Genomic DNA, 6000 nt, shown 5'->3' on the forward strand with positions numbered 1-6000 from the left:
TGGGGGGCATCTTTAGCTTGTCTCTTTCTACAAAATGTTACGGCTGCTGTAGCCAGACTGACCGCACTCCTGCTACAGACAACAACTCCCATCATGCCTACATTAACCAGGGGGCAATATTAATGGCAGGAAGGCTTCCGTCACCTAAATCTTGGGTTATTTTGAACCTATTAGAGTGGTGTCCTGTAGTAGCGCAATGTAACTCCTATGACGCCTAGCCAGTTCCAGATGCCTGAGGATGATGGGTGCCGGCTGCCACCAAACATTTTACTGCCAGGCTTTTTTGTAGAAGAAAAGGAGACTCGGTGCCCTTCTGCCGAGCCGTCTGCTTGCTGAGGGTGCTGAGTGTGGTAGTCCATCGGCGGTTCCGGTGGGGAGGAAGGGGTTGCGTGGGTGTTGAATGGAAATCATCAGATTTGGTGTTTTGGGAGACTTCAGGTGGGATACAGACTAAGCCTTTTGATTTCACACTAAAACTATGCGTAAATAACCGGATTACGGGCAGACGCCGAAAAATGGGGGATTTATCTTTCTGCGCATGAAAAAGAGATTAAAACAAACCCTCTAACTGCCTCGGCTTCCCTTACATGGGATTACCCGAGCTTTTTATTCCAGCGCAGCCAATCAGAGAGGAGCCGCCGCTATCGCCACGGACTGTCAATACATAAAATAACGAGAATTTTAAGATTTTTTTTGTTCAATTTTTTTTTTTTTTTTTAAATAAAGGAATTTCTGGATCCGACGACGTTAAAGCCGGAATTCGGAATTCCAAGGCCGGTTCCTCTTCTAGAGTTTTTTTGCAATATGAGTTGGTGGGAAAGGCAGATAGCGTGACCGAGGGGGGGGGGGGGAGAGGGAGAGGAGAGAGAGAACGTGAAGGCTGGTACCGGGGACGGTGACGGGGATGTGACATTGAGACGCGAGTGGCGTGCAGGGAGATGGAGAACGACAGGAACGGTGACAGCAGGAGCCGTAATGGGTGTCGGGATTAACTCCCGCTTATCCGCAGGGCTGCTGGTGAGACTGAGCGCTCCCGGAGGGTCCTTCTAATGCCTCGGCTAATCTGCGAGGTGGCGGCAGGCGGTGACCTTGTGCGCTTGAGAGACCTGCGTCGCACGGAGCGGGGTTAGAAGGCAGGAAGGGGGGTATTATCCTCTGGGAAGGCGTTAGAGCGGGGTAATTTCTGCGCTGTGTTCATGGGTGAAGACCCCCGCTCCCCACCGGCAGGAACCAGGCTCCGACAACCAGAACCGATGGCCAGCCTTTTAATGGCATAGCTCTGTGCCCCCACACCCCATGGCTGGCTGAGGGTTTTAGGAGCTGGGGGGGGTTAAATTACCCAACCCAGGCTTGAAGGTGACACCTGCTTTGAAGGACATCACCTGGAAGACCAGCTAGAGAGTCCTGTGACCTCCTTGGCACGCAGGGGGGAACCTAAACCGAAGGAACCCTGACTGATGCCTAAATCCGGGGGGGACGGTAACTTTTGTTACTGTAGGGGCCACAACCTAGCAGGAGAAGACAGATGTGGGACAGATATCAGACGCCGGCACGTTGGAGAATGACTGGGGCAGCATTTTAGGAGCTTTAGGGTAATCAATGTATTCTCAAATATGATGCAGATGTCTTCTGCATGAATTAGGGTTATTCCTCCCCAAAATTCATATGAAATAAGGTATAAGCTGTGGGGGAGGGGGTCATCAGATGGACTGCTCACAGCTGACCTCTGATTATCCTCCCGCTCTCCTGCGGCTGAGGACGCGTTCCTCGGATCTCAGACCCTCTAATGACTTCTAAGCTCTGTGACGTTTTTTGGCAGGCAGCGACCCGTCACACACGCTGCTCCCCCGGCGGTATCTGTATGAGCAGGGATGTGGGGAGGGGTCTGGGCAGCAGGTTCTGTCTTCCCCCTCCAAAGCCTGGCTCATGTCCAATTAGAAACATAGTATGTGACGGCAGATCGGCCCCATTCGGCCCCCGTCTAGTCGCCCGTTTCTCCTGCTGTAAAGACTCAAACCTTAATCAGTCGTTGGTCTCGTCTTAGATTCAGGCGCCGTATGCCCATCCCATGCATGTTTAATACCCTCACTGTATTACCCTCTACCACTTCTGCTGGGAGGCTGTTCCACTTATCTACCACCCTCTCAGTAATTCCTTAATTTAACAAAGACTTAAAAAAAAGAAAAAACAGATTATATGTGTAAACGCAGCACAAAAGATACCCTTTTATTTCTCAGCAATACAAAGTACAGCTTTGCCAGTTAAAGGGTTAACCAAGGGGAAAAATGCATCCCTCGGGGGTAATAATTGATCTGTGAGGGTCTGGGCAGTTTTATTTACCACCTGGACCCCTTTTATGTTAAAACTAAAATCCTCTGTATTATGCGGCACCTGTACCGACATAAATCCTGCCAGGATATAGCTGCTGCGGGGGGAACGGGCGTAGAATTTATAGCCCCGTTTATTGATGGCTCCCCTAATTGGAAGAGGGGAGGCTGCATCTGTTCCCCTTTTGCCCGGACGTGGGGAGTTGGAGGGGGCCACGTGAGGAAAAAAATACCCCCTCCAACTCCCCACGGCCAACCGACCGATTTCCCCCCGCCACGGCCAACCGACCGATTTCCCCCCGCCACGGCCAACCGACTGATTCCCCCCGCCACGGCCAACCGACCGATTCCCCCCGCCACGGCCAACCGACCGATCCCCCCGCCACAGCCAACCGACCGATTCCCCCCGCCACGGCCAACCGACCGATTTCCCCCCGCCACGGCCAACCGACCGATCCCCCCGCCACGGCCAACCGACCAATTGATCTTTAAGCCTTTATGCCAAGATTCATTGATATTTACACAAAAATATACACAACAAGCGCATTGCTGAGGATCTTTATTCGGTAGGTAAATAAGTAAATCATTTGAGTTGGATTTGGTGACGCTCGCTGCCTGCCGAGGCCAAAGGTGTTATCTCTGTGCTTATGGTGACAGGAGCCGCAGCGGGATGGGAGAATTGTACGGCTGTAGTTGATGGACAGGTCACTTGTGTTGCTGTGGTGGCATGATTAGCGATATTTCCATGTGTCTGTGGTGACAGGGCCGCCATCCTTCCATGTGTCTGTGGTGACAGGGCTGCCATCCTTCCATGTGTCTGTGGTGACAGGGCCGCCATCTTTCCATGTGTCTGTGGTGACAGGGCCGCCATCCTTCCATGTGTCTGTGGTGACAGGGCCGCCATCCTTCCATGTGTCTGTGGTGACAGGGCCGCCATCCTTCCATGTGTCTGTGGTGACAGGGCTGCCATCCTTCCATGTGTCTGTGGTGACAGGGCCGCCATCTTTCCATGTGTCTGTGGTGACAGGGCCGCCATGCTTCCATGTGTCTGTGGTGACAGGGCTGCCATCCTTCCATGTGTCTGTGGTGACAGGGCTACCATCTTTCCATGTGGCTGTGGTGACAGGGCCGCCATCTTTCCATGTGGCTGTGGTGACAGGGCCGCCATCTTTCCATGTGTCTGTGGTGACAGGGCCGCCATCCTTCCATGTGTCTGTGGTGACAGGGCTGCCATCCTTCCATGTGTCTGTGGTGACAGCGCCGCCATCCTTCCATGTGGCTGTGGTGACAGGGCCGCCATCTTTCCATGTGTCTGTGGTGACAGGGCCGCCATCTTTCCATGTGTCTGTGGTGACAGGGCCGCCATCTTTCCATGTGTCTGTGGTGACAGGGCCGCCATCTTTCCATGTGTCTGTGGTGACAGGGCCGCCATCTTTCCATGTGTCTGTGGTGACAGGGCCGCCATCTTTCCATGTGTCTGTGGTGACAGGGCCGCCATCTTTCCATGTGTCTGTGGTGACAGGGCCGCCATCGTTCCATGTGTCTGTGGTGACAGGGCCGCCATCCTTCCATGTGCCTGTGGTGACAGGGCCGCCATCCTTCCATGTGCCTGTGGTGACAGGGCCGCCATCTTTCCATGTGTCTGTGGTGACAGGGCTGCCATCGTTCCATGTGCCTGTGGTGACAGGGCCGCCATCCTTCCATGTGTCTGTGGTGACAGGCTCCAGCCGCTTACCTATACGATGGGCTCTGATTAAGCAGCCAAATAACGAGGGGGAGTCTAAGTCATTCCTGGAAGCCCCCCGAGTCCTGTCCAGAGTTGTAGGATTTGTTACATGGACTTGGTAGAAAGCCGAGCCGTGTGCCTGAAACCCCCCCCCCGGTGACGTTGGCTCTGAAATACTGGCGCGCGGATATCGGTATTCACGGCATTGCACGGCCGCCCAGCGTCTGTCTCCAGGGCCTCCTACAGAAAGCCAGGTCTGTCATCGCGGCTCACGTGCGAGGAGTGATGGAGCCACATCTGTTGTGCAGACAGATCTGGCTCGAGGTCCAGATCTCCCCAATCCGCTCGGCGCAATAAAAATCAATCCAGGGCCCTATGCTGCGTGTCAGAGCCGATTCCGCAGTCCCAGCCGCGCAGGGACATCACAGAACAATAGGGGAGAGGCGGCCAGCGGGCCGAGGTCATTGTCTTCGAGAACTAATGCGCGTTACAGAAGCTTTCAGGACCTCAGAAGTCTCTTCTTCAGATGGACCCAATAAATGTTATCAGCTTTTGGCTAAAAACTCCATTTTCTCTTAATACTGGGAAAATATTACGAACTTGAACCCTGGGCTAGCCAGTAGCTGCATGACAAACCCCATTACATCGAGCCGGCCAGGGGCACATTGCTGAACTTGCTCTAGATCTATGGATCTGGACTTGATCCTGCTGTAAAGACTCCAGTCTTAGATTCAGGAGCCGTATGTCTATCCCATGCACTGTATTACGCTCTACCACTTCTGCTGGGAGGCTGTTCCACTTATCCACCACCCTCTCAGTAATTCCTTCATTATTGTGCCTAAGAAAAAGGGATATTGCTGTATTAGACAAAGAGAATATTGAGTGTTTTGTGATACCTTTTATTGGCCAGCATAGAAAAAGATGTAAAGTTGCACAAGCCTTTTGGAGCGTGTTATTGAAAGTATGACATCATCGATGTGCGCTTATGTTTTGGAGCAAACCCCCCATTTTGTTTTAAATGTCGGCCGGTGGGGTCCAAACAAACACCTTGTGTATACTTATGGCCAGTTTCTCAGGGTCATTCCTGGACCAATGAGCTTTTGGGAACCTCCTAAGACCTACCCTGGGGGTTAAAACCGTTTGGGTCAGATTAACGCTTTGAGCGCCGGCTGTAGGTGCAGAGGATGGTTTGGGCGTTAAAATGATCTCCGCCATTCTTAGAGGTGAAGTCGACCATCCAATAGCGACGCACGGCTGCTGCAGAACCTCTTGGTATTTGAAGCTCTGATCCCAAAGAGGTTGTACGGTTTCCTGGTTAAGTCAATTACAGATTTGCCACCGATGACCTCTTTAAGGCCACGCACGATGCTTCAGACGTGCTAACTCTCCCTAATCGGTTCCCAAAGTCTGGTCTTATTTTTTTTTTTAATTGCAAATGAACGTCAGCTCTTCTACCGACTCACGGCGGTTGTGGAAGAGCTTATCAGAAATCAATACAGCGTATCTCTTTGTTCCCCCTGTAAAGATCCCGAGCCAGAGACCATAATTAGAAGGCCGGGCTCTCGCGGGGGTCGGAGGGAGCGGATCGCTACGCGCCTTTGTTTCTGTTTGTGGCACCTTTACAGCAGGTGACCTTGGAAGAGTTAATGAACGAGAGAATTTGGGATGTTTTATTGATGGAGAGCGAGAAGAGTGTGCGGGTGAAGAGCAGGAGGTACCAGCCTCTCTCTCTCTCTCTCTCTCTTTCTCTCCCCCTCCTCTCTCTCCCCGTCTCCCTCCTGAGGATACCAAAGAGTAACGCTCCCCGCTCCTCCGTGACCCCTCACGCTGGCATTTCCATTTCTCAAGACTGCTTCCTGATTGCGATTCCTGGCACAAGCAGGCAGTCGCACACATACGCACTCTAACACACGCACATTCATGCACAAACATAATGCACAAGAATGA

This window comes from Sceloporus occidentalis, unplaced genomic scaffold (genome assembly GCF_023333645.1).
Source record: "Sceloporus occidentalis isolate IW3139 unplaced genomic scaffold, rSceOcc1.0.p SCAF_76, whole genome shotgun sequence".
In the NCBI taxonomy this organism is placed as follows: domain Eukaryota; kingdom Metazoa; phylum Chordata; class Lepidosauria; order Squamata; family Phrynosomatidae; genus Sceloporus; species Sceloporus occidentalis.